The sequence below is a fragment of the Nerophis ophidion genome, linkage group LG10, assembly GCF_033978795.1.
Source record: "Nerophis ophidion isolate RoL-2023_Sa linkage group LG10, RoL_Noph_v1.0, whole genome shotgun sequence".
Lineage (NCBI taxonomy): Eukaryota > Metazoa > Chordata > Actinopteri > Syngnathiformes > Syngnathidae > Nerophis > Nerophis ophidion.
This window is the reverse complement of record NC_084620.1, coordinates 5,706,407-5,727,012: the sequence shown is the minus strand read 5'-3', so window position 1 is coordinate 5,727,012 and position 20,606 is coordinate 5,706,407. Positions and strand designations below refer to the sequence as shown.

The 20,606-nt window shown below is 42.4% G+C and overlaps 1 long non-coding RNA gene across 2 annotated transcripts in view; it reads right to left on the bottom strand.

Moving 5' to 3' along the window:
- LOC133560087 (uncharacterized) overlaps positions 1-20,606 on the bottom strand; it is a 255,849-nt gene that overhangs the window by 201,948 nt on the left and 33,295 nt on the right. The window lies entirely within an intron of this gene.

The window sequence follows — 20,606 nt, the reverse complement described above, 5'->3', positions numbered from 1 at the left end:
TTAAAAGAAAAGGTGATGTAACCCAGTGGTGAACATGCCCTTTCCCAACTACTTTGGCACATGTTGCAGCCATGAAATTCTAAGTTGATTATTATTTGCAAAAAAAAAAAGTTTATGAGTTTGAACATCAAATATCTTGTCTTTGTATTGCATTCAATTGAATATGGGTTGAAAAGGATTTGCAAATCATTGTAATCCGTTTATATTTACATCCAACACAATTTCCCACATCATATGCAAACGGGGTTTGTATATCAAATTGAGGGATCACGGAATAAATTCACTCTCAACATTATCACCAATGTGGGAGATTACGTTGAAAAGTCAAGCTGTTGTCTCTTCTCTTGTCCTTGTGGCTATCCTGGTTTCTGTTACATTACAAACAAGACTGACCTCACTTAGCAATTAGCTATTAGCTATCTGCATGGAATGTTCAAGAGACCTAATGCCTGCAATGCAAAATACAGCAAGCCTTCTTACCATTCTTTTATTAGTCTTTTGAAAACCAGTTTCCAGTCACTCCCACTCGCCCCCTGCGGCCGACCGAGCTCTGTCTCGTCCATGCTGGTGTCCCTTTGTGACGCAGCCGCGCCTTTTTATTCATTCTATTGAGTGGACACACATGCTGGGCATCCACCCGCCCTTTTACAACTTCACAGGACCAAACATGGCTTGAAAGGTTCCGTGGCAGCACTCAGGATTAAACTGTGTGGCGTGCTGAGTTGATGGATAGGGATTTTGGGACATTTATGTTTCCTTTTAGAGAGCCCAGGAAACATGCGGCACACTTGGAAACAAACAAAGCAGCCGAGGACGTAGTCTACCGCACACAAAACAACCTTTTTCACACTCCAGGGATCGCGCAATATGCCCAAAGCAGTGGCGATTCAACAAATTGGCCGGCTATAACTGCTACCTGTTTATAGGCCAATCAAAAAACAGAAAAAAGTCATTTAGAGCAGGGGTCCCCAATCTTTTTTCCACCAGTGACCGGCTTAATGTGTGCACTATTGTGGCAGATAAAAACAGCCAAATAATGAGCATGAACATCAACTCACCATAACACTGAAGTAGTGGGAGCCCTGCACGTTGATGGCATATACTATATACACCAGAGTTTTTAACCAGTGTTGAGCCGCGAGCGCCCCCTAGAATGTAATATATCTGTTTTTTCAGCTGTGGTCGCATAGGCCGCAGCGGTACTTAGTTGTAATACACTTTTCTACCACGTGTGGCAGTAATGACAATATAAAACAAACAGAAGAAGTTTGGCGCTAATGTCATAGACAAATTTCTTAATCGCAAAAATGATGACTAAAGTGGTGAAGCTGCATTTTCATTTGCACTTTAATCTTATTGACAGTTAAGAAACATATTTATTAATTTGGTTAATTTATTTTAGCACAACAGAATACATATTATTGGTAAATATATTTTTTCCTAATCAGCCTGATCTAAGCCTAAGGTTTATTTGTTAAATTAATAATAATCTTTGTGATTAAGACATGCTTTTATATTATTTTACAAGGTAGTAAACTGTAAGTAGGTTAGACATTTTATTTTATTGAATATTATCAAAATCAAGAGTAAGATTACTAATTCAGTGTTAATATTGGAGTGGTCCCTGGATCCCTCTGTAGTGGAAAAGCTGGGTTTTGAGATCAAACAAGTTAAGAACCCGTGCTGTATACAATGATCCTGCCGATGGAAATTAGCCTTTGGCTAAAATCTGGCACATTTTATATGTTCATTAATGTGCATTAATGTACTATAACAAATGGCGACTTCCTATCAGGAGTTGTAGTACACATCTATAAACAAGCTTATTGGCGTGTTTAGTGGGACAGGCGAAAGTTAAGTTGGAAAAAATGCGGTAGTTTATAAATTGATTAATGTTTCTGTGTGGCCCGGTAGCAAATGTGTCACGGTCCAGTACCGGTCCCTGGACCGGTGGTTGGAGACAACTGATTTAGAGGAAAGGGAATCTATACATTATTCAACTACAAAATTAACAAAACATAATATTATACAAAGCAAACATGCTGTATCTACAAATTGACATGAAAACAACTTGTAAATCTTAATCCTGGTCAAAATTGATTAATTAAATGCAGCACACACTCACAGCGGTAAGCAGCATTGTAGGACCACTTTCACTTGCAACATATAATAAAATAAACATGATTGAACTAAGAACGACTGTGAAAATCTACCTAAAGATCATTTAGCCCAAGCCAGAATTTTACAAGACAATAAGACTCATTTAGGGCCTATTAAATGGAAGTTGAGTAGAGTCCTAAATAGGGATGTACTGATATTAAAATTTAATATCAAGTTTAATGTGACTAAAATTATCATTGTTATTATTGTCACATTATTCTTAATTGTGCTCAAAAAAGTATGTATACACACATTGAAATCTTTTAAGCAAGTTGAATTTAAAACAAAAAAAAAACAGACACATCATACTTCCTTGAAAATAAATATTGTTCTGGCTTCCTAAACAAAAACTACACTTTTCATAGAATTTTGCCTGTCAATCATCCATCCCTAAGTGTGATACAAACTCATGCCGTTCCCTTTTCTGTGCGTTCTAAATTGTGAAAAACTGTAAGAGGCAGCGACCAAAGCAGGTTTTGGGGATATGATCTACTGCATTTGGCCCATAAAACCCTCTAAAAACAATCCAACTTCTGACAACATTTTCTATACATGCTGTAAGTGAGTAAGTAAGTATTTAATGTAGTAAAAGGGCACATTAATGATCCATCCATCCATTTTCTACCGCTTGTCCCTTTTAGGGTCGCGGGGGGTGCTGGAGCCTATCTCAGCTGCATTTGGGCAGAAAGCGGAGTACACCCTGGACAAGTCGCCACTTCATCTCAGGGCCAACACAGATAGACAGACAACATTCACACTCACATTCACACACCAGGGCCCATTTTCCGTATTTTTCTTATACTTATAATATGAAAACAAACTTGGAAGCAGGGAACAAAAGACAATAAGCTACAAACCACTATCAAATAGCTTACCGCAATGCTGCATTGACACGATATGATACAACACGACAGGTAGCAATGACAAGAGCGACATTAATCCAGCACTGACCGGAGGAACAAGGCAGGTAAAATAGGAGCGGGCTGATTGACACCAGGTGTGGCCAGGTGCCAATCAGCCGCAGCTGAGGGGAAAACAGCGCACAGGGAAAAAAACAGGAAACAGACAAAATAAGAGCGCTGACAGAACTAAAAACAGGAAATACTAAACACACACAGAGGAAAAACTAAAACACAAACAAACTGTCAGTGGCAAGCCTGACAGGTGAAATATTACCGGTCCGTGAATTTATTGAAGTGAGGTTGTCAATCTTGGTTTTACGATAATTGAAATTTAAAACGGTATCTAATCATCGAAGGTTTTACCATTAATACAGTTTACCGCTACATCCCTAGTGCTGGACTATACATTGACCATTATTCTGGAAAAAGAGATAAAGGCTGTCCAAAAAGTAGCTAGTGCCAAAAACACTCTCTGCTTACAAACGCACACACACAAACACAATTGAGTGCCACAGTCACCCTGGGGTGCAGGGGACATTAACTAATTGCTCCGGCCAACTGAGGCAGCACAACAGAGCCGATTTGGCTAATATGAAACAAAAAAAAAAGTGATATGAATAGAAGCAAAACAGACAAGATGGACAGGGTGCTTGTCCGTCCTGTACAGCATTAGGCCAGTCATGGAAGGACAATGGAGGCTGTGATTTATCATCTCGGACAATGGGCCAGTGGGGCTATGGAAGGATGGAGGGTGGGGGCAGGGGGAGATTATATTATAGGTCAGCCCTAAAATGACAAAAACACAGGATTGGATGTTTATAGAGAACAAAGAAAAAGCAAAGTAGTGAACAAAGAGATTATTTTGGGCACACAAGTTGCTTTTTTTTAGCATCAGATGTTCCCCCCTCCCACCGAAAATATAAAACACCACCCCCTTTCTACCCAAATACACAAAGGGAGCTCTTCGAAACACAAGAGTGTGCGTAGTTGCCAGTGGTTATGCAAAACTTTTGGCTACTTGATGAGCTGCGGGACGCTCTTTGGAGAACCTCCAGTGAGTCTCTATAGTCAACGTCAATCAAAGTTTACTGATATAGCGCTAAATCACGAGTTTCTCAAAGGGCTACACAAGCCACAATGACACCCTCGGCTCAGATCCCACATCAGGACAATAAAAAACTCAATGAGAAACTATAGCAATGAAGAACATTTCTTTAGGGTGGAGGAAAGTTGATGAAGTGAGCCCGCTCCACCAAACAGACACAATGTTAAACAGGTGTCTTTTCTCAGGTTTTTGTGTGTGAAGTTATTATTCCTTCCCATCAAAAGCATACATTCTACCAAGAGTCAAGATGCTAACCCTGATTTATAGAGACGAAGACCGATTTTTACATGTTTTGGTCCAGCCGGGAGTATACTTGTGATCCTAAATGCATCAAACCCATTACTAAACATCCACTGTTCAAACCTGCGGAGGACATGTCGTCTGTTAGGGGTGGTAAATATAGTAAGTAATGTTCCCTTGCAGCAGGGTGATGCAACCATCATCTGCACTGGTTGGATTCACGAGTCAATGTAACCCACGTTGCCTACCCTTTAAAGATCGGTTTTAAACAGCAGTTGTGTATTGTGCGTGTGTTTAAGTTGTGCACATGATCCTAAATAAAAGGAGAAAAGGTTGGAAAAAACCCACAAAATGACACATTTTGTTACGAACACATAGCCACAATATTATTATTATTACTATTATTATGGAGAAAATCTTTAGTAATTTTATGTAACCAAACAATAAAATGATTTGCAACCAAAACATGTATTTTCAAACAAAACATTTTTGGTTGCAAATCTTTTTTTTTTTTTGGTTCCAAATTATTTTTTGCGGCTACGACTCAATGTTAATTTTTTGGGTGGGCCTCTTCTGAAAGAAATGTTGGAAGTCTTTTTATTGGTCAGTCTGTGTGACCGTATTGGCGTAACTGTTGACTAGTTCAGCCCTTAACACAATGGGAGGGGAAATACCAAAGACTAGGGTGGGCAAATTGGTTCATTGGTTACAAATTATTTTATTTCAAAAGCTTTTTTTGGTTGCAAAATATTAAAAATAAAATTTTTTTTGGGGGGTTGCATAGATTGTTTGGGGTGGCAATTTTTTTTTTTGTTTGATTGCAAAAAACATTTGAACGGGCTATTCAACAAGAATTGTTTTAGGCGCCACATTTCAAGAAAACTAAGGATGACGGGGCTGGACTTCTCTCTTCACTATTATTCTTATTTTGAGACGCAGAATCCTCTGCAGTGGACATTTGTTTTTGGTCTATTTCTTATTTCAAAGTTACACATTTCAGATAATTTGGCACTCTTGGTTTACATGGGCTCCTCTCTGAGCTGCAACCTTATCGTGGTAGAGGAGTTTGCGTGTCCCAATGATCCTAGGAGCTATGTTGTCCGGGGGCATAAAGCCCCCTGGTAGGGTCTCCCAAGGCAAACAGGTTCTAGGTGAGGGATCAGACAAAGAGCAGCTCGAAGACCTTTATGAAGATGAAAAACCATGGACCCAGATTTCCCTCGCCCGGACGCGGGTCACCGGGGCCCCCCTCTGGAGCCAGGCCCGGAGGTGGGGCACGATGGCGAGCGCCTGGTGGCCGGGCCTGTTCCCATGGGGCCCGGCCGGGCACAGCCCGAAGAGGAAACGTGGGTCACCCCTCCAATGGGCTCACCACCCATAGCAGGGGCCATAGAGGTCGGGTGCATTGTGAGCTGGGCGACAGCCGAAGGCAGGGCACTTGGCGGTCCGATCCTCGGCTACAGAAGCTAGCTCTTGGGACGTGGAACGTCACGTCACTGGGGGGAAGGAGCCTGAGCTAGTGCGCGAAGTCGAGAAATTCCGGCTGGATATAGTTGGACTCACTTCGACGCACAGCAAGGGCTCTGGAACCACTTCTCTCGAGAGGGATTGGACCCTCTTCCACTCTGGCGTTGCCGGCAGTGAGAGGCGACGGGCTGGGGTGGCAATTCTTGTTTCCCCCCGGCTCAAAGCCTGTACGTTGGAGTTCAACCCGGTGGACGAAAGGGTAGCCTCCCTCCGCCTTCGGGTGGGGGGACGGGTCCTGACTGTTGTTTGTGCTTATGCACCAAACGGCAGTTCAGAGTACCCACCCTTTTTGGGAACACTCGAGGGAGTACTGGAAAGTGCTCCCCCGGGTGATTCCCTTGTCCTACTGGGAGACTTCAACGCTCACGTTGGCAACGACAGTGAAACCTGGAGAGGCGTGATTGGGAAGAATGGCCGCCCGGATCTGAACCCGAGTGGTGTTTTGTTATTGGACTTTTGTGCTCGTCACAGTTTGTCGATAACAAACACCATGTTCAAACATAAGGGTGTCCATATGTGCACTTGGCACCAGGATACCCTACGCCGCAGTTCCATGATCGACTTTGTAGTTGTGTCATCGGATTTGCGGCCTCATGTTTTGGACACTCGGGTGAAGAGAGGGGCGGAGCTTTCTACCGATCACCACCTGGTGGTGAGTTGGCTGCGATGGTGGGGGAGGATGCCGGACAGACCTGGGAGGCCCAAACGCATTGTGAGGGTCTGCTGGGAACGTCTGGCAGAGTCTCCTGTCAGACAAAGTTTCAATTCCCACCTCCGGAAGAACTTTGAACATGTCACGAGGGAGGTGCTGGAAATTGAGTCCGAGTGGACCATGTTCCGCACCTCTATTGTCGAGGCGGCAGATCGGAGCTGTGGCCGCAAGGTAGTTGGTGCCTGTCGGGGCGGCAATCCTAAAACCCCTTGGTGGACGCCGTCAAGCTGAAGAAGGAGTCCTATCGGGTCCTTTTGGCTCATAGGACTCCGGAGGCAGTGGACAGGTACAGACAGGCCAAGCGGTGTGCAGCTTCAGCGGTCGCGGAGGCAAAAACTCGGACATGGGAAGAGTTCGGGGAAGCCATGGAAAACGACTTCCGGACGGCTTCGAAGCGATTCTGGACCACCGTCCGCCGCCTCAGGAAGGGGAAGCAGTGCACTATCAACACCGTGTATGGTGCGGATGGTGTTCTGCTGACCTCGACTGCGGATGTTGTGGATAGGTGGAAGGAATACTTCGAAGACCTCCTCAATCCCACCAACACGTCTTCCTATGAGGAAGCAGTGCCTGGGGAATCTGTGGTGGACTCTCCTATTTCTGGGGCTGAGGTCGCTGAGGTAGTTAAAAAGCTCCTCGGTGGCAAGGCCCCAGGGGTGGATGAGATCCGCCCGGAGCTCCTTAAGGCTCTGGATGCTGTGGGGCTGTCTTGGTTGACAAGACTTTGCAGCATCGCGTGGACATCGGGGGCGGTACCTCTGGATTGGCAGACCGGGGTGGTGGCTCCTCTCTTTAAGAAGGGGGACCGGAGGGTGTGTTCCAACTATCGTGGGATCACACTCCTCAGCCTTCCCGGTAAGGTTTATTCAGGTGTACTGGAGAGGAGGCTACGTCGGATAGTCGAACCTCGGATTCAGGAGGAACAGTGTGGTTTTTGTCCTGGTCGTGGAACTGTGGACCAGCTCTATACTCTCGGCAGGGTTCTTGAGGGTGCATGGGAGTTTGCCCAACCAGTCTACATGTGCTTTGTGGACTAGGAGAAGGCATTCGACCGTGTCCCTCGGGAAGTCCTGTGGGGAGTGCTCAGAGAGTATGGGGTATCGGACTGTCTTATTGTGGCGGTCCGTTCCCTGTACGATCAGTGCCAGAGCTTGGTTCGCATTGCCGGCAGTAAGTCGAACACATTTCCAGTGAGGGTTGGACTCCGCCAAGGCTGTCCTTTGTCACCGATTCTGTTCATAACTTTTATGGACAGAATTTCTAGGCGCAGTCAAGGCGTTGAGGGGTTCCGGTTTGGTAACCGCAGGATTAGGTCTCTGCTTTTTGCAGATGATGTGGTCCTGATGGCTTCATCTGACCGGGATCTTCAGCTCTCGCTGGATCGGTTCGCAGCCGAGTGTGAAGCGACCGGAATGAGAATCAGCAACTCCAAGTCCGAGTCCATGGTTCTCGCCCGGAAAAGGGTGGAGTGCCATCTCCGGGTTGGGGAGGAGACCCTGCCCCAAGTGGAGGAGTTCAAGTACCTAGGAGTCTTGTTCACGAGTGAGGGAAGAGTGGGTCGTGAGATCGACAGGCGGATCGGTGCGGCGTCTTCAGTAATGCGGACGTTGTACCGATCCGTTGTGGTGAAGAAGGAGCTGAGCCGGAAGGCAAAGCTCTCAATTTACCGGTCGATCTACGTTCCCATCCTCACCTATGGTCATGAGCTTTGGGTCATGACCGAAAGGATAAGAGCACGGGTACAAGCGGCCGAAATGAGTTTCCTCCGCCGTGTGGCGGGTCTCTCCCTTAGAGATAGGGTGAGAAGCTCTGCCATCCGGGAGGAACTCAAAGTAAAGCCGCTGCTCCTCCACATCGAGAGGAGCCAGATGAGGTGGTTCGGGCATCTGGTCAGGATGCCACCCGAACGCCTCCCTAGGGAGGTGTTTAGGGCACGTCCAACCGGTAGGAGGCCACGGGGAAGACCCAGGACACGTTGGGAAGACTATGTCTCCCGGCTGGCCTGGGAACGCCTCGGGATCCCCCGGGAAGAGCTAGACGAAGTGGCTGGGGAGAGGGAAGTCTGGGTTTCCCTGCTTAGGCTGTTGCCCCCGCGACCCGACCTCGGATAAGCGGAAGATGATGGATGGATGGTTTACATGGGCCTTTGAGTAGTTAAAAGTTCAATAGAAGTATCTGAGAATGTGTTCACAGTGGTCCAAGTTCTTCAATACAGTGTCAAAATTGTAAGTCGTTCTTGGGCCGGTTTTGCCCCAGTGGCCGCCAATTGAAAAGCCCAGAGTTACGGGATGTATTTGGTTTTCAAACCCCCAAAAAAGTTTTAAAAAAAATAAAAAACTAAAAATGGGACAAAAAATACAATGTCAATATTTTTTAACAGTTCTCAACTTTTTTGCAAAATTTCACTAAACTGGTTGTTGCCAGTTTGCTTTCAATGGCCTATTATGTGTAAACCCCTAGACTTTATTTTTTTTACCCAAGAAACCGTCTGATTGGCTCCCCTGTTACCGAGCAGAAAAAACGAGAGCAGAAGTCAGCCTAACTTTTCCTTTCGACCTTTGTTTAATTCAACAAATAACACTTACCTCAGTGATCAATTAGCCTCCATCATCATCATCATCATCTGCCCATCGCTAACGCGCCGATGCCTATTCCACAAAATTGGGCGGTAATAACAGATAATCACGCCGTGGAGATTGGGAGACAGCGGAAGAAATTACAGCAACCGGGCAGTGACTTTCACGGGGAGAGCCGTGATTGCATGTAATGGCTCGGTAAACACACACACACACACACACACACATATTCATATATAACAGGGCATATATAACAGGGAGGCAAAAGGGCCCCTGTGGGATTGGATTGGTTGTAAAATACGTATCCGTGTACCTACAGAGTGCTGTGAATTATAAAGATGTGATCGGGTGTCTAAATAAATAATTATGTGAATATTAAAGTGCCATCTCCGGGTTGGGGAGGAGACCCTGCCCCAAGTGGAGGAGTTCAAGTACCTAGGAGTCTTGTTCACGAGTGAGGGAAGAATGGATCGTGAGATCGACAGGCGGATCGGTGCGGCGTCTTCAGTAATGCGGACGTTGTACCGATCCGTTGTGGTGAAGAAGGAGCTGAGCCGGAAGGCAAAGCTCTCAATTTACCGGTCGATCTACGTTCCCATCCTCACCTATGGTCATGAGCTTTGGGTCATGACCGAAAGGATAAGATCACGGGTACAAGCGGCCGAAATGAGTTTCCTCCGCCGGGTGGCGGGGCTCTCCCTTAGAGATAGGGTGAGAAGCTCTGTTATCCGGGAGGAACTCAAAGTAAAGCCGCTGCTCCTCCACATCGAGAGGAGCCAGATGAGGTGGTTCGGGCATCTGGTCAGGATGCCACCCGAACGCCTCCCTAGGGAGGTGTTTAGGGCACGTCCAACCGGTAGGAGGCCACGGGGAAGACCCAGGACACGTTGGGAAGACTATGTCTCCCGGCTGGCCTGGGAACGCCTCGGGATCCCCCGGGAAGAGCTAGACGAAGTGGCTGGGGAGAGGGAAGTCTGGGTTTCCCTGCTTAGGCTGTTGCCCCCGCGACCCGACCGCGGATAAGCGGAAGATGATGGATGGATGGAATATTAAAGAAAAAAGCTTTAATTAATCGGTTCTTGTTCAGAATCGGTTCCCAGTGTATCAATTCTTTGGAATCACTTGCCATTTATTCAAACGGTTCCCTTATCGATCCTTCCAGAGTGGGATGATGTTGCGGAGTGATGTCGGATCTCAAAACGGCGGAGCCCGGAAACAACAAACGGTGACTACATTTTACAAGATAAGATCAACAGCGCTAATTGTTATTATTATGGGGCTGCTGGATTATTAAGAGAAGGACATGCGAGCAATATGCTGAAACATTTGAACACACAGCATGCAATAATCATAAATGAAAGCCACGTTTTAGCCGCTACTATCTAATAATCACAGCAGCTGTAACACTAGCACGTCATTTGAATACAACAGGTACTAACTGACACCTCCGATCATGTTAGCGCTATTTGTTCAATTGAAATGAATGCCTGTTCATTTAGATGAGCATGACGACAGACAGATTCTGATTGGCTCTGAGGCGGGCAGCCCCAGTTAACGTCTGCCACTAGACGAAAGGCACCGAGCAGCGACGAGGTTTGTGGCCAAAAGTTAGCATTTTCGGTAGGTGAATGTTCAAACGTAGTCAGAAAAAAATGCATGTTTTCCTGCAAATAGATTTTCTGTTAGTCATTATATTATACAGGTGAAACTCATACAATTAATATGGTGTAAAAGTCCATTCATGTTAGCAATTAACTTTAAATGTGAAACTAATCTGTGATATTAATTTATTAAATGCTAGCCTTTGTTATAATTCTGATCATCATGGCTTAGTTTTTGAAACCTTACATTTTCCAAGATTTTGAATTCAACATTTTTATAAACTGTAAGCCATAATCATCAAAATTTTAACCAATGAAGACTAGACATGAAGACTAGCTCGGTTGGTAGAGCGGCCGTGCCAGCAACTTGAGGGTTGCAGGTTCGATTCCCGCTTCCGCCATCCTAGTCACTGCCGTTGTGTCCGTGGGCAAGACACTTTACCCACCTGCTCCCAGTGCCACCCACACTGGTTTGAATGTAACTTAGATATTGGGTTTCACTATGTAAAGCGCTTTGAGTCACTAGAGAAAAAGCGCTATATAAATATAATTCACTTCACTTTGCATTTAATATGTTTATATCAACTGCTACTAAATGCTACATTCTTGTGTAATTTTCACAGAATTCAATTCTACAGAAGAATATTAATTTATTATAATTATTTACATAACAGTAGGGTTTTTTTCTATACTACGTACGTGCATATTGAGACTTCACTGTCTGTTTTGTAAGGTCATGTTATCATGCTAATCTGCCCTTTTTTTCCCCCAAATAAGAATTGATAAGAGAACCGTTAGGGAAGCGAATCGTTAAGCAGACTCGAAAGTGGAATTGGAAACCGGGAAAATCTTATCAATTCCAATTCCTAGTTGTTCGGTATACCGGTACTAATAAAGTCCAGCTGTGCTAACAAATTAAAAACTGTACTATACTGCCTTTGAAACATACCGGTACTTTTTCTCATCCACGGAATGCAGTGCGGCGGTGACGCAGAAACTCACAAAACTCACAAGGAGAAAAATCACTTGGAGAGGACAAAATGGCAAATAAAGGCAACACTGCGGCTTAATAAAAAGGGTGCATAAAGCACAATTAGGGCTTCAAAACTATCGATCAAGGTGACGCTTTAAACAAGATTTTAAACATGCCTCGTCAAAGGTGGCATTAAATTATCACCACCTTTTCTTCAAACTTGGGTAAACGTTTAAATTACAAGCATCCAGACCTGCACACTGAATTTAAAGGTATCTAACTCCCTTGCTGTGCACATATAAATAGTTAGACGCGCACACAGCTGCTTGGCTTGTTTTGCTCATTAATACCAGAGACAAAATCGGCCATGTAGCGTGAACTAATGCAAGTGAAATGACTGAATTTTGGAACCAATTGCTACAATTTGTGTTTAATCCTTAATAATGTGTGTTTAACCTGCTACATGTGTTATCTTTATCCATTCAAACCACAGCCTAGAATATGGCAGGCTATATGGATTATGTAAAGTGTAAATTGTTCTGAAACTGCAATAAGAAAAGCCCAATGTGTTTCATGCCTTTTCATTTATATTTTAATCTTCTAAATTTTGTCTTAAAGTGCAATAAGAAACATATGTTTAATGTATCATAAGAGTTGTTTTGTTGTTAAAATTAGGCCAAAAATGGCATTTGTTTGATGGTCCCTTTATTTTGAAACGTATAAAAATACATTTTAAATATCGGTAATGGAACAAATTCCTGAAATTTGAGTTTAATCTTTAACAATGTGTGTTTTACATGCTACATGTCTTATTTTGGTTTATTCTAACAAAATCCTAGATTATGGTAAACTATATGGAATATGTAAAAGTGTAAATTGTTCTTTAAGTGCAATAAGAAAAGCCCAATGTGTTTTATGCCTTTCCATTTCTATTTTAAACTTCTAAAATTGTTCTTATAGTGCAATTAGAAACATATGTTTAATGTAACGTAAGATTTTGTTGTTAAAATTAGACCAAAAATGGCATTTGTTTGTGGGTCCCTTTTATTTTGACAAGTGTCGAAATACATTTTAAAAATTGGTAATGGAACCACCCTAGTAACATTATAGACATAATTTGTAACCCATGTCGATTAATTATTTAGTTCTTTTACTATTCTTTGAAGAAGTGACCAGTAATAAGACCGATAATAAGTCACATAATAATCACTGATAATAACCACGGAGGCTTTGTTCGTGAAGCAGGGTCAACATTGACACAAAATTAGATTAGGTTCCACACAAGGACATGCGTGTCAACACCTGTTACTTTGTTCGGTGGTCTGGCGGGCAACATTCAAGGGAATAAACTTACATAAGGTGATACACGATACAAATGTTGGAAAAAAAATAAAAATGTTGCATCACATTCTCCCTGTAAACTTTTTTTTACTACCAGGATATTTTTGGCTTGAGGATAACATATGAAAAACAACATTCAGCCCCACATGTGGCCGGCTGGAGGCCAGAAACAGACAGGCAAAAGATGTCTGTTGCAAGGGACTGTCATTTTTGGACGGGCTACACAGTAAGTGTCAGCACTTAGCAGTACATGACTTATAGGTGAGTCAAGCCATTGCAGCAGGTGAAACCAGCTCACAACACTGTAAATGTTGTTCAAGCAGCTGACTCAATCTACTCCCTTTGCGTGTCAGAGGTTACATTTATGGAGGAAAGGCCTCATCTGGACTGTGGGTATTCATGTGGCAGGGGGGAAAGTGATGGTGGTGTGAACAACACCTACTGGCTGACTTCCTGTCTCCTCTCTCGCTTTTTTGATGAGGCAATTTCCTCGAATGCACAGCAGACACCTTCGCAATGACACGTGTATGGAGTTTTAGTGCTCATAGGTGTCAAGAAAGTTCTCCTGCCAAGGAGCTTGGACTTGCATTGCTTTGTTGTTTGCAAGGTTAGAGTGAAACAACTCATCTCCTAAAATTAGGGTGTACACACCATAGACCAGACGTGGGCAAATATGTTGACTGAGGGCTACGTTGAGAGAAAAAATAATAATAATAATAAAAAAAAATATATATATATATATATGTCTTAGTTAGATTGTCCAGAGAATAGTGCTCGATACCGTGGCAGAGCGCAATATATGTATGTGTGGGGAGAAATCACAAGACTATTTCATCTCTTCAGAACTGTTTCATGAGGGGTTCCCTCAATCAATCAATCAATCAATCAATCAATCAATCAATCAATGTTTATTTATATAGCCCCAAATCACAAATGTCTCAAAGGACTGCACAAATCATTACGACTACAACATCCTCGGAAGAACCCACAAAAGGGCAAGGAAAGCTCACACCCAGTGGGCAGGGAGAATTCACATCCAGTGGGACGCCAGTGACAATGCTGACCATGAGAAACCTTGGAGAGGACCTCAGATGTGGGCAGCCCCCCCTCTTTAGGGGACCGAAAGCAATGGATGTCGAGCGGGTCTAACATGATACTGCGAAAGTTCAATCCATAGTGGCTCCAACACAGCCGCGAGAGTTCAGTTCAAGCGGATCCAAGACAGCAGCGAGAGTCCCGTCCACAGGAAACCATCTCAAGCGGATCAGCAGCGTAGAGACGTCCCCAACCGATACAGGCGAGCGGTCCATCCTGGGTCCCGACGAGCGGTCCATCCTCCTCATCAGGAGATTTTTTTTTCTTTCCCCCACACATACATATACACACGCACACATATATATATATATATATATATATATATATATATATATATATATATATATATATATATACATACATATACATATATATTGATCTTTTTATTTGGAAGCGTCTGGCGGGACGGATTGAAAATCCTTACGGGCCGTATTTTGCCCAGGCGATTGGTTGTACTGGTCTTGAGCACGATTCCGTCTACCATTAGTGGCCTAAGCTCACACCTTGCATTAATGCTTTGCTTGTTCCTTCACTTCTACACTGCTAAATACTGCTGACTTTATTTCCCTGATGTTGTGGATTATTTGATATTATTCTGATTGTTTCTATATATGGAAGGTGGTGGCTGTCCTCAAATACTTGCAATTACAATATTTAGATGTATATTATGCAAATATATGTAGTAGAAAATGGGCGCACATGCAATAGGTTTTGACTTTTGGAATATTTTGTTTCTTTTATTTTGCTTAAAGTTACCATTTTAACCAAAAAATATAACAAGAACACTACCGGCTAGCTTATGTTACCATCAGTATATTTTGTGTGTGTATATATATATATATATATATACATATTGTCAAGTGTATATATTTCACAAATACTAAAAATAAGAATAAAATTTGCTTGTCAGTTCAAGGAATCAGTCTGGCATTTTTAAGCTTGTACCTCACCGTTGTCTCAAGCTGGGAGCATGTACACACACACAAAAGCAGTCCTAAGAGAAGCAACTAATAATTTCCAGTCATGCTGTTGTTATTATAGGCTATAAATTTAATTATATCTAACGTTGGTAGCTAAACTTTACAACAATCACCATCATGAGCTGACAACACACACACAGCTAATGTACGTGTGTGTGTGTGTGTGTGTGTGTGTGTGTGTGTGTGTGTGTGTGTGTGTGTGTGTGTGTGTGTGTGTGTGTGTGTGTGTGTGTGTTACATACGGACGTAGCTACGTAATTCGGAAGATGTCAGGGTATAATGCTTACAACAAGAATCCACGTAATGGTTGCAAACAGGCCTTTTAAAGGGGAAGTGCACTTTTTGGGGGAATTCTACCTATCATTTACAATTTTTATGTAAGACAAGAACACATATGTATTTTTTTATATTCTAACTTATGAATAAACGCTATCAAAGTCAGCTAAAATTGAGTTAATGGGAGTCAAGATGTCAATGTGTCTATTTCGCCTATAAAACCCACAAAAATAACGACCAAACAGCACAACCAATACTCTATTTACATTTTGTGGCGCTAATGTTAGACTTACTTTTAGCGGCACGTTTATCACAGAGAGATAATGCTACTATATTGACATCATCAAATGGAGAGCTGCACTCTCGCCTCTGAGCGAGTGAATGTTTATTTTAGATTATAAATCAGGCCTATCTCCTGGATAGCAGTAGGGTGTGGGCATAAGTTGAGAAGTTGGTCAACTTTGACAGCGAACTTAGACCAAGAGATGGCGAAAAAGACATAAAAAGACGCTTGGTTGCGCCTACCTTTCTTTTAACCCCGTGTGAGGATTATGGATTGATTCTTCATCTAAAGGGGAAGATATGAACATCCCAATTGCCGGCATCGCAGTGAAAACAGACTTTGTACAGTAAGTGTTTTTTTCATTTTGTTAGTTGTCTCTCACAAAGACTGTTGTGAGTAGTAATCAGTGTTTCTGTTGAAGAAAAAAGAGAACATTGTGATGTATCTATAAAATTAATGTTTCGCTCTATGCTTAATATGAGCAAAATACGTAAATTCCACATGTTATTATGAATGTGCCTGTACATTACACATATACTTACAGCATGTATATAAAACAATGATGAAGGCTTTATGAATTATTTTTGGAGCGCTTCATGGACAGAATTAGAGCTACTCCCATTGTTTACTGACTTTTGCTAACATTTAAGAGTGCATTAAAAAAGTAAAAAATGTGTGCCTATCTTACACATAGGGATTGTTAAAGATAGCCAAAATTCCCCCAGAAATAATGCATGGTTGAATGAATGTATGTATGTATGTATGTGTATGCTTGCTTTAGTACTATTATCTTGTGTTTATCAAATAGCGTTGTTGTTTTGTTTTTTGTTGTTGTGTTTGCTACCATGTTTAATCTTTCTATGTATTAATTGTCCTTTGGACCCCCTGTTTGTTAAAAGCTTATTCTAGCTTATTTGGGGGACCCTTTCACGTACCAACATCTTTAAATGATGATATTCACCATTATTGTAATTGTTATATGGTATTGTGAATAAACTTGTAAACTAAACTTGTAAACTAAACTTGTAAACTAAACTAAACTATGAATAGAACTGCAGTTCCCCTTTAAGAACTTATGAGGAGCCAAAGCTTGTTATTGTTTTTATGACTTAGCTATGTCGCTCACATGCATGCGAGGCCCAGGCCCACCTTTTGTAATTGTACCCAAGGGCAAGTGTGCAGAACCTGAGCACGGATCAGAGCACTCACACAAGCCAAACGTGTGCAATTTATGGTGTTAAGTGGGCCCAAGCACAGTTTGACTGGCTTTGTCTGAGCACACACCAAAAATAAGGCAAGTACATGGAGAATGTACACCAGAGGAGAATGAATTTAACTTTGGTGCAGAGGCGCAGCCATAAACTATCAAAATAACAAATCACTGTGGAATATCCAGCATTTGAAACTTACCTGCATTCATGAAAATGTTGTTGGTGAAACTTCCCCCCCCCTCTGAAGATGTGTTCAATTCACCAATGAAAAACAAAACTTTCTTTGTGGTTGAGAGAAATCTGAGATATGTGAGATGAGATAAGCTTTCCAAAGCATGAGGAAGGTACAGCACTATGAGAGCTTGACCTTACGTATTAACACTCTGCTTCTTTTATGTCTTTTCAGATCGCGGAGACAAAATAGAAGACGAACATTTGTTCTCGTTGCTGCTTGTTGAGGAGCAGCAGTTGTCACTTTTGGAAAACATTTTCACCAGAGGAGTGAGACTGTAGAAAAGGTTTAAGAGGGTTGGGTGTTGTTGACATGAATGTTGGGTGTCTATGCTTCATTGTCTGCTCCATCTGTCTGGCTTTATCTCATCTTACCACCCCCACCTTTAGCCTTACCCCCTCAGTAAGCGCACACCCTCCAATGGAGAGCAGTCACTCCCTCACCGCAAACTGGCAGACGGCCAGGCAGTTTCCACCCTCAGCAACTGGTAGATTTGTTCATACACATACAGTACGTGCTCTGATGCCAAGACGCGTCCAGAACGTTCGCATCTGCTACCATTGGATACACAACGCAACAAGGAATGGTGTCCCACAGGATTCATTTGTGCTTAATATTCAATCGGCTGTTTGGATAAGTTATGTGACACAGGGGGTGATTGGTTAACTACACACGTCTGTCCACTGTTGTAAATTCAGTTGCACAGATAAATGTGGCAATACATTTTTGTAAACCACTTCAAGTTTGATAATTGCTCCTGATGGCTATATCTTACTGATTCCATTTCGTATTTACTAGGGCTATCAAAATGAACGCTATAAGAACGAATCAACAAAATATTTCTTGAAAAGGGACTATTTTAATTAACGCGCGCAAGTCCTTTGTGATACTTAGTCCATACCGGGGGAAAACCAGCGGATGTTAAACCACAGGCAGTAACCGACAACCAGCAGAAATGGACAAATACAAAGGGCATACTGAATGGCAAGTTTAGCTTCAAAGCCCTGGCAGGTTGTTCTCTCGACAAAAACAGTTATTTGCATCTACTATTTTTTGTGAGTTGAGTGATCACCCCAGTAAGTGTAGTTTAAAATGCCACTTCTTAGTTGCCATCATCTAGTAGCTAACTGGCGAAAAGAGTAGTATCTTCGACAAAGGCTATTACAACCAACATACTTTCAACAGCAATCGCTGTATGGGTTACATCAATCAATCAACGTTTACTTATATAGCCCTAAATCACTAGTGTCTCATAAGCTTTAATTAAATATTTTGGGGCTTATGAAATAGTTGCATGTTTTGATTGTTAGGAAGACTGACACATGGAGATAAGTTGATAAGTTTTGTTGCAGGTGTTTTTGTTATTGTCATGTATAGTAGGTGTTCGATCGATCGCAACTGGACTGTCTGGTTTGTCTTAGAAGAAGTTTTACCACTCATCCGTAGGCTTTATCAGTCCATGCTCATAGACTTACTGTATTTTTCAGACTATAAGTTGCAGTTTTTTTCATAGTTTGGCCGGGGGTGCGACTTATACTCAGGAGCGACTTTTGTGAAATTATTAACACATTACCGTAAAATATCAAATATTATTATTTAGCTCATTCACATAAGAGACTAGACGTATAAGATTTCATGGGATTTAGCGATTAGGAGTGACAGATTGTTTGGTAAATGTATAGCATGTTCTACATGTTATAGTTATTTGAATGACTCTTACCATAATATGTTACGTTAACATAGCAGGCACCTTCTCAGTTGGTTATTTATGCCTCATATAACGTACACTTATTCAGCCTGTTGTTCACTATTCTTTATTTATTTTAGATTGCCTTTCAAATGTCTATTCTTGGCGTTGGGTTTTATCAAATAAAATTACCCAAAAAATGCGACTTATACTCCAGTGCGACTTATATATGTTTTTTCCCTTCTTTATTATGCATTTTTCGGCAGGTGCGATTTATACTCCGGAGCGACTTATACTCCGAAAATTACGGTAGATTGGTCGGATGTATTCCAGCGGCTGGTGCCAAAGCCCCAACTATTCATACTCCAAAACCAGGAGGGTATGCCTGGGCTAGGATGGTTTTGCCCTATCGTAGTGAGGAAAACCAACTGTTTTGATGCAAACAACAACCTTGATGTAGATGGGTTCCCTCCCTCCTCTTTTGCACCATTCATCCTCCCTGTCCAGAATCTGAACTTTTTTTTTTTTTTTCCAAAGGACTGCCATTTCTCCCTGAAGTGCAGACAGACAGCTGAGTCTTGGCCTGAAGATTTTGCCCGTCTATGCTGTGCCATGCGTCGCCTTAGTGGTTGTTTTGTTTCCCCAATATATGAATCGGTGCATTCATCATTACACAGGATAGCATACACCAGATTGTTTTTGTGGGTGTGGGGTGTCCGGTCTTTAGGAAGCACCAGTCAAGATTGAAAAAACATCCCTGAACAGAGGAGGGGGTCTGCGACACCACCTGTCTCCCACATACTACAGTTCTTTACACCATTCCTAAAAGACTCTGCAATTTAGCCTCCAACAAATAACAGGAGAAACATTCTGGCCACAGAAGGCGACCAGAATGCCATTTGTGCCATTTGTCTACAACTGAATGGAATGCTTACGTGGGGGATTTTGACTATTTTGGACTGGTAGTAGTCTATCCTTAGTGATCGTTCTGCCACACAATCCCTCAATGCCAACTAGGGGAAATTACACTTTAACGACTGTCGTTGGCTTTGACAGTTAGGATTACTCGTTTGCATCAAAACAGTTGTTTTTCTCACTCAGATAGGGCAAACCATCCTTGACCAGGCACACCTTCCTGGTTTTTGGAGTATAAATAATTGGGGTTTTGACACCAGCTGCTGGACTACATCTGACCAATCTAAGCCAATGAGCATGAACGTAAGAGGCCTACTCAGATGAGCAGCAAAACGTCTTCAAAGACAAACCAAACAGTCCAGTTGCGATCGATTGAATGCCCTGAAATGACAATGACCTAGATGAATGAGAACGTTCATTGACATGTTTTATAGCAGGTGTGTTTTAAAAGTGAGTCTGTGTCAGAAGCGGGAAGCATGTGTTGGATTGTATGCTTGTGTGAGAGAGCGTGTGTGTATGTGTGTGAAAGTGTTGCTGTGTGTGTATGTAAAATAGTGTGCGTTTCCATTTTGTGTTGAGCTCTTTTACCGAAGCACAATGTTTAATAAACAAACATTACATAAAGCACACACATTTTCATTCCCATGTTAAAAGTATTAAAAACTTAAATTATATGTACAAGGTACAGACATAATTAGGTAAATAAAAACGTATCTGCAATTATTCACAATTGAGAGCGGACAAAATGTGAATCAATATTTTATCGTTTCAAAATTATTTAACAGCCCTA